Source organism: Papio anubis, chromosome 10 (genome assembly GCF_008728515.1).
Source record: "Papio anubis isolate 15944 chromosome 10, Panubis1.0, whole genome shotgun sequence".
In the NCBI taxonomy this organism is placed as follows: Eukaryota; Metazoa; Chordata; class Mammalia; order Primates; family Cercopithecidae; genus Papio; species Papio anubis.
In genome coordinates, this window is record NC_044985.1 from 107,938,728 (window position 1) to 107,945,955 (window position 7,228).

The following is a 7,228-nucleotide window of genomic DNA, read 5'->3' on the forward strand; positions in this document are numbered from 1 at the left end:
CCCTCCTTACTCCAGCCATCGATAGACCTGCAGGTCACGTACTCCTGTTTCTAGAAGAGTTAGCTCCTGGCTCAGGGTCACTCTCCCTATTGCGACATTCATCATGACCCTTGAGGATTTCACACCCACTTAGGTGATCCTTCTGACCCCTGGCCTCTGAGGTCCTCTGCAATGATTGTGTCCTTATCCTTCCTCATCCATGCATCTCATGGTCTCAGCCTCGCCATAGCCACGGATTTCACTCTCCCATATGCTCAACTTCAAGCACCTCCTTTTCTAACCCCATTCTCCCAGCTATTGAGGTTACTCCCTCTGGTAACTTGACTTCAACAATTCTTCAGTTCTGTTGAGGCTGCATTGCTTTCCTATCACTGCTGTAACAAATTACACATATTTAGTGACTTAAAAAAACACAAATGTGTTGTTTTACAGTTCTGGAGGATAGAAGTCTGAAATCAGCTTCACCCCGCTAAAGTCAAAATATTGGTAGAGCTGGTTCCTTCCAGAGGCTCTCAGGAGAGAATCCACTTCCCTGCCTTTCCCAGCAGCTGGTGGCCACCTGTATTTCTTAGCCTGTGGCCCCTTCTCCATCATCAAAGGGCATCACTCTCTCACTTCAGGTCTTTGGTCAAAAGTTATCCTCATTGTTACATTGTGTCCCTTATTTTGCTTTTTCTTTGTTTTAGCTTTTTTGTTTTTTTGGGTTTTTTGGTCTAATTTGTATCCTCCACCCATCCCTGATACCTGGTCTAGATATTAACCTCCATGAGGATAGGGAGTTGTTTGGTTCATTGATGTGTCTAATAATTTAAGATAGTAGGTGCTCAATACATATTTATTACCAGAATAAATAAATTTTAATCTCACTACTTTTTAAAATCAATGCAGGGAATTAAATTAATAATTACTAAGAGGACAGGCATTGTGCTAGACATTGGTATAGGGTTGTCAGATAGTTTCAACAAAATTACTAGCTGGAAACAATTTATCGAGTAAAGATTGTTTATCTCATGGAACATTTAATGATGGAAATCTGCATTTACATTCCTTTTATTACCAAGTAAGTGTAATTTTTTTAAAAACCTCCAACAAACCACAGAGTCTGGTTTTTACTGATTCAGGACTGGTTCTGTTACAGCCATTAAACCAAGATTACTCATAGCACAAAAATTTTTTTTCAGTCTGGTATTCAATACAGAAGTTAGAGCAATTATAAAACCAGTTCCTACATAGAGCAGCAGGTTCCTTGTGGAAAACACATTTCCACTTATCAAAAAATGACATTCTGTTGAGAGATATGAACATCATGTCCAAAATACCAACTCTCCTCCCAGAGAAAATTTGGAGGGAGCCCCTTTCTTTTCACATTGACAACCTCCAGATTTGAATTACTCATCAAAAGATTTATCACGATTAGACAAGTGCAAAAGATTCAGAGCATGGTATGGTGAATTCTAGCCATTCCTTCTACAGTTTGAGACCTCTTAGATTCACATTTGTGCTGTGGCAGTAAATTTATGATCTACATAAACAAGAAGCTCATTTTTCTGCAATTTGTATATGGCCTTCATGCCAGAGATTATAGCATCTTTCTTTTTATGGTACTTTGAAGCCAAATTAAATCTTTACAATTCTTGATTCAAGGTTGATGAAATTACCGAAAGTGTCTTGTCTTTTTAAAGTTCTGCAACAAATAATTTAAAATTTTGCATGTTCTTTGATTTATAACTCCTTAACTAGAACTTTACCCTAAGAAAATAGTCCTGTAAATGGAACTTAATGGAATGTATTCAGGTATTGGAAACAGATAGGCCTGGGTTCTGATCTAGACTCAAGCATTAATATCACATCCACATGTGGTCTTTTTTGTTTCAATTTTCTCACCTGTAAAATCAGAATAACACTGTATATCTTTTCAGATTGTTGTGAGATTTCGATATATTAGAAACACAGCCCCCTAAGCAGGTCTGATCCACAGAAAGTGCTGAAAAATGACAACAATCAAGGGTCCGACAGAGCTAAAACATGACTTACAATGTTGAAAATTTTGGAGCAAATGAAATATCCAGCAATAGGGGATTGTGAAATAAATTTTGGTAAAGCCATGCAATGAAACTTTCTGCAGCTATGTGGAAAGACATTGCAGAAGAATTTTCAATGACCTAGAAAAATGTTCATGATAAAATGTTATGTGAAATTCCACTCATAGGTATAGGAGTAAAACAGGTAGTCAAACAAAAACTTGTACATAAATATTCATAAAAGCATTATTTGCAACAGCCAAAAGGTTGAAAGAATCCAAATGCCCATCAGTTAATGAATGGATAAACAAAATATTGTATATCCATACAATGGAATATTATTCATCCATGAATGAAATAAAGTATTGAGACATGCTACAGTATGGATGTGCCTTGAAAACACTATGCTAAGTGAAGTGAAAGAAGGCAGATGCAAAATCACACATTTATGATTCCATTTGTATGAAACAGCTAGAATAGATAAATCCATACAAACAGAAGGCAGATTAATGATTGCTATGGGCTAGGGGTGTGAGAAATGAGGGGTGACTGCTAATTGTGTATGGCATTTCTTTTTAGGGTGATGAAAAAGTTCTAGAACTAAAATTGTGCTAATGGTTGGACAACATTGTGAATGTACTTGATGCCACTGAATTGTACACTTTTAAATAGTTAAAATGGTAAATTTTATGTGTATTGTATCACAATTAAAAATGTTACCTGAAAAACTATAGCTTGAAAACTTGTGTTTACAGTGAAATATTATTTATATCTACTTATATGTGCACACACTCCTACTACACACACTGGAATTTATACACCAAAATGTTAGTAGTGGTTATTTCTCACCATGATATCACAGGTGATTTTTAAAATCATCTGGGCCGGGCGCGGTGGCTCAAGCCTGTAATCCCAGCACTTTGGGAGGCCGAGACGGGCGGATCACAAGGTCAGGAGATCGAGACCATCCTGGCTAACATGGTGAAACCCCGTCTCTACTAAAAATACAAAAAACAAGCCGGGCGAGGTGGCGGGCGCCTGTAGTCCCAGCTACTCGGGAGGCTGAGGCAGGAGAATGGCGTAAACCCAGGAGGCGGAGCTTGCAGTGAGCTGAGATCCAGCCACTGCACTCCAGTCTGGGCGACAAAGCGAGACTCCGTCTCAAAAAATAAAAAAAATAAAAAAAAAAATAAAATCATCTGTACTCTCTTAATTTTTTCAATAAGTATATACTACTTTTATAATAAGAGATGAAGTTTAAGGATAATAAAAGATGAAGTTTAAGGATAAAGAATCACAAAAACAAAATTGCTGAATAAATGTAAAAGATGAAAGTAGACCTGATATAGTTTGGCTCTGTGTCCCCACTCAAATCTCATCTTGAATTGTAATTCCCAGGTGTCAAAGGAAGTACCTGGTGGGAGGTTACTAGATCATGGGGGTGGTTTCCCCCATGCTGTTCTCATGATAATGAGGGAGTTTTCATGAGATCTGATGGTTTTAAGTGGCAGTTTTTCCCTGTGCATGCTCTCTCTTGCCGCCATGTAAGATATGCCTTTCTTCCCCTTCGCCTTCCACTATGATTGTAAGTTTCCTAAGGCCTCCCCAGCCATGCAGAACTGTGAGTCAGTTAAACCTCTTCTCTTTATAAATTACCCAGTCTCAGGTAGTATCTTTATAGTAGTGTGAAAACGAACTAATACAAAACCCAACACTGACCTGCCCTTATGTTTATACAATAAAAGTATTGAGCATTATTTCATAATTACATCCTGTGTGCTGACAGTTCTGAAGTGTGCTTTGCTGCATAGAGCCAGCCATGTCTGCCTTTCACACCAGAATTTATGTGGAATCAAGTCCCATACTTTACGTCTAATTTGCAAATCACTGTAGTAAGGCATAAATTCAGAGAGTAAGTAGAAATAATTGCACCTAAGTCATGGCATGACAAGATAACACCTACCCTATATATATATATATATATATATATATATATATGGTATATCCCCTATATATATATATGGTATATCCCCTATATATATATATGCCCTACTTTAAAAAGTATATATATGTATGTTTTTCCTAAAGGGAGCACTGAAATCCTAGTCAGCGGGGTTCAAAACAAGACATTTAGCAATTCTACTTATAATTGCCTTCATTTATCTTATTAACCCCATGAGGAAAACCTCATTATTCTTATTTTATACAAAGTGAAATTTGGACTCAGCTGAATCACTTCCTTGGGTTCAGGGTGTTAGTAAATGGTAGGCCCAGAATTCACACACAGGCTCGTGGGAAACTCAAGCTCATACTCTACCTGCAGTCACTATCGCCTTGTCATTTCATGGATGAAGGAGCAGATGTTCAGAGAGGTAACCTAACTGGGCCAAAGTCACAGCTAATGTATGATAGACTTGGGATTTGATCCTCGTCTAGTGAATTTCTACCAATCTCAGCTGCCTCCCCAGCATTTCTTGATGATACTGACTACATTGATATCATTCTCTTTCAGGACACCAAAAAGACCATTATACAATACAACTTCAAAGAACTAGTAAAAAGATAATGGGGACTTCAGAATAAATAGGTCTTATACGTGGAGAGAATAATGGTTCAACTAAGAATAAAGGTCTGACATGAAGTTGTAAAATGTTCCAAGTATAAACAGATGCAAATACTTTATTTTAAATGGTATGATCACGTAGAGATAACACTGAAATATGATCTACATTAAAATTTGAGCGGCAATGCAAAATGAATGAACCCTCTTAAAGACAGAATGAGACAAAACTTGGTATGAATCTCGCAAGCAGAGCCATCTGCCAGCCTGGCGAGCCATCCGGAGCCATTGTTCAGCAGACATAATCTGTGTGAGAGCAGGTTTTTATATTTGAGCCACATCCCTGTTGCTCCATTGGTAATCTAAAGGTGAACCCTATCAGACCATGTTCTCTAGCCTAATTTGAAGGAGTGAGTTTAGTGTAGAAATTTTCAGCCTAGAGAGAAAACATGTATTGTTTTCCTTCACTTGCAACCCTTCTAACATAATAGATGATTCCCTCAGATGAATCTACCCCGGGTCCTATTTTGCACTCTCCGTCATGCTTCTGAATTCTTCTCAAATCCTGCTCAGAGCCCATCTGGGAGCTCTCCAAGCTACATATTAACCAAGTGACCTTGGTATCCTTGTTGCTTCATTGCAAGCATTTGTGCTAAAATGACATTTCTTTCCCAAGACACTGACCACATCATCCAACCTACTCTTTTTTTTTCAAGAAATCTCAATGACATTCAAACTCAATGACTTGACCTTCTGGTTCTTCCGTGTCTCACTTCACGCCTCTGCCAGCCTTTGCCTCCTGTTCTTGTCTCCTCTCACACCTCCCTGCCCTTTCATTCAGGCTCTCCCTCCGCCCCTCTCAGCTGCTTTGTGTTTTTGTTCTCAGGTTTTTTTGTGTGTTCCTGGTCAACTGTCTTGGATGGAAGCTTCTCCCTCAGCCTTATACCTTCAATTTCTGTCATGCTCACTTGCTTTGTGAAGATTTCTTGTGTGCCCAGAGTGGTACCCCGGTGATCCAGGACCTCACCTAGCTTCCATTTTCTTGTCCCCAGCCTGTGCAATGGAAGGCTGGAAGGGAGTTATTCACTGAGAGAGCTGCACACTAAGATGGCCAATTTGAACACATATCCAGACAGGAGAAGATAAGCCAGAGGAGCACTGCTTCCTCATTCATTCACTAATTCTTCAGTACGTTTGTTAAGAAGTCATTTCACATCAGACCCCACACTGGGTGACTAGCACATGTGTGAATGTGTTTGTGTTTACGTGTTATTTACAATGAGTCGTGGCAGGGTTCTTGAACTTTCTTGGTCATGGCACCCCCAGTCTGTTAGTACTATTTTTATGGCTCCACCAGTCTGAGAGTAATAACTAACAGTTCTTTTTTTTTTTTTTTTTTAACAATTAGGCTTAAACAACTTAATAAGTACATATAGATTAACAATTTAGTAGACATTTGAAAAACATTCTTCTCTGGATATAGCCAGCAGGATACCCAAGAGTTCCTGACATTCTTTATGGAGCGGCTACACCTTGAAATCAACCACAGAGGTTGCGGGGCTTCACCAGTCCCTGCCCATGGTCCAGCTCCCTCTCCACCCCACCGAGGGGGGTGCTCTGCTAAAAGAGCCTGAGTTAAATGATGATGACTGGGCCAACCTAATGTGGAAGTGTTATCTGGAAGAACAAGAGGACAACAAGATGGTGGATCTGTTTGTGGGCCAGTTGAAAAGTTGTCTCAAGTGCCAGGCCTGTGGATACCACTCCATGACCTTCAAGGTGTTTTTTTTGTGACCTCTCCCTGACCATCCCCAAGAAAGGATTCACTGGGGGCAAGGTGTCTCTGCGGGATTGTTTGAGCCTTTTTACCAAGAAAGAAGAGCTAAAGTTAGAGAATGCCCCAGTGTGTGACCCACGTTGGCAGAAAACAAGCGGTGCCAAAAGTTGACTATACAAAGATTCCTCTGCATCTTCATGCTCCATCTGAATCTATTTTCTGTCTCCCGAGGCTCCATCAAGTAAAGTTCTGTAGGTGTAGACTTCCCACTGCAGTGACTGAGCCTAGGGGTCTTTGCCAGTGGCAAAGTTGGAAGTCCTGTCTACCAGCTGTGTGCCCTTTGCAACCACTCAGGCAGCATCCACTGTGGCCACTACACAGCCTTGTACCAGTGCCAGACTGGTTGGCACGTTTACAATGACTCTTGTGTCTCCCCGTAAGTGAAAAACAGGTGGCATCCAATGAAGCCTACTGTCCTACCAACTGACGCAGGACCCGCCCCAGCGCCTGGGACGCCCCCTGTAAGCCCTGGCCCTTGTGAAGCCCTTTAAACACCCTTAAGCCCCAGGATCCCCATTTATCTTAGAGACATCTATTTTTGTGTCTTTTAAATCAGAGGGTGGGGAGAGGGTGATTGTAGCTCCCATTATATATATATATAATTTATAATTATATATATATAATTTATATATATATAAAAAATATATATATTTTTTTTTTAATTAAAAAGTACCTTTCCAAGTGGAGGCTCCCTGGTCTGCCAGTCCCATGTACAGAGCTCACCAGGCCCCTGCCCATGTACAGCCTCCAGACCCTCTGCAATCTTTCTGTGAAAAAAAAATGTATTTAAAATTTGAAATGCATTTAAAA

The 7,228-nt window shown here is 39.8% G+C and overlaps 1 pseudogene; it reads left to right on the top strand.

Moving 5' to 3' along the window:
• Positions 1-5,994: 5,994 nt before the first annotated feature.
• On the top strand, positions 5,995-6,997 carry LOC101024732 (annotated as a pseudogene).
• The last annotated feature ends 231 nt before the right edge of the window (positions 6,998-7,228 follow it).